Source organism: Pseudomyrmex gracilis, unplaced genomic scaffold, assembly GCF_002006095.1.
Source record: "Pseudomyrmex gracilis isolate BER0280 unplaced genomic scaffold, ASM200609v1 scaffold_3682, whole genome shotgun sequence".
NCBI classification, from domain to species: Eukaryota; Metazoa; Arthropoda; class Insecta; order Hymenoptera; family Formicidae; genus Pseudomyrmex; species Pseudomyrmex gracilis.
The window spans coordinates 59-1,962 of record NW_018024266.1 but is presented as its reverse complement, the minus strand read 5'-3'; the positions used below and the strand labels follow the sequence as shown (position 1 = coordinate 1,962).

At 27.5% G+C, this 1,904-nt stretch overlaps 1 pseudogene; it reads left to right on the top strand.

Moving 5' to 3' along the window:
• Nucleotides 1-788: 788 nt before the first annotated feature.
• LOC109863224 lies at nucleotides 789-1,700 on the top strand (annotated as a pseudogene).
• The last annotated feature ends 204 nt before the right edge of the window (nucleotides 1,701-1,904 follow it).

The window sequence follows — 1,904 nt, the reverse complement described above, 5'->3', positions numbered from 1 at the left end:
ATATACTGTTTCACTCACTTTACCGTTTTACTTATAATTAGTTTGATTTTGAATAAAACCAAAACCTCTCACATTTTTGCAACACACTATCAAAAAATTTAATTCAATATTTGCATTACTAATAATAAACTTAGCAAGAATGCCACCATTTAGTTTTTTATCTTCAAATAATTCACAACTTTAAAAACTAGTTAAAAAAGTAAAAAGTAAAAAGAAAATCTAAAAACTATACAGTTTAGAAATCTTAAACATTTTCATCAAAACTAATATCTTTCAATTTGCAATTTAAAATTTTTACTATAAACTATATAATTATTAATAAATGATTATTAACTAACCTTATATTCAAAATTTAAATACCCGAAATATTCTTTAGTCTTAGAAAACTATTTCTTAAATAAATTTACAATTTATTACTTAAATCAGACATAACACTCTAGTTTTTAACATTGAATTTACTACCACTATATATATATAAATATATAATGAACAAATGACTATACTCAAAAAATCATAAAAATATTGGAATTCTCTACTTTATATTTGCCATATGAGTAGGTATCAAGTCATCAATAGAAATAATTATTCGAATTAAACTTTGATCATGCGGAGCAATCATTAACAATGATTAACTTTCTAATTCTATTGTAAAAGGACACGCATTTATTATAATTGTTTTTATATTTATGCCATTAATAATTGGAGGATTTGGAAATTTCCTTGTGTCTTTAATGATTGTGTCAGCAGACAAAGCTTACTCACGAATAACTACCATAAGAGTCTGACTTCTCGCCCCGTCTATTATACTTTTTACTTTTAAGACAATTTATTAGCTCCGGTGTTGGAACTGGTTGAACTTACCCTCCTCTATCCTCAAATATTTTCCACAGAGATGCGTCAATAGCTTTAGCAATTTTTTGTCTACATATTGCAGAAATTTCTTCACTTATAGGAGCTACTAACTTTATCTCTACAATTATTAATATAATTTATAAAAATTGTTCTCTAGACAAAACTCCTTTTATAGTCTAATTTATCTTAACTACAGCTATTCTGCTTTTTGTATCATTACCTGTGCTAGCTGGTGCAATCACTATGCTCTAAACAGATCAATATTTTAATACATTATTTTGTGATCTCTCAGAAAGGGGAGACTCAATCCTATACCAATACTTATTCTGATTTTTTGGACATCAAGTAGTTTATATTTTAATCTTACCACGATTTGGAATAATCTCTTATATCATTATAAGTGAAAAAAGTAAAACAGAANCATTTGGATACTTAGGAATATTTTATGCAATAATAGCAATTAGATTCCTAGGATTCATTGTATGAGCCCATCATATATTTACAGTAGAAATAATTGGTGTCGAGCTTATTTCATCTCAGCAACAATGATTAGTGCTGTTCCCACAAAAATTAAACTCTTTAGATGAATTAATACCTTGCACAAAAATAAAATAAATATACACTCTACTCTTTTATGATTTTTGGAATTTGTATTTATATTTACCATAGAAAGATTAACTGATTTTTTACTATCAAATTCATCAATTACTATTGTAGTACATGACACAGACTACGTTGTAACCCGTTTCCATTATGTCCTATTTATAAGAGCTGTATTCTCAATTATTGAAGGATTTATTCACTGATTCTCTCTTATTACTGGCTACGCTCTAAATAAATTTTTTTAATATTTAATTTTTAACAATATGTACTGGTGTCACCATACTCTTTTTTTCTCACCATTTCTTAGGACTTACTACAAAGGAACCTCGCAAACCCGAACGTTCTGATTCTGATGAAACTTTGCACACATGTAAGGAAGGTCAATAAATGAGTATTGAGATCTTTCGTTGCTGCTAAAAAACGGTTTTACGGGATAAAATCACCCCTCA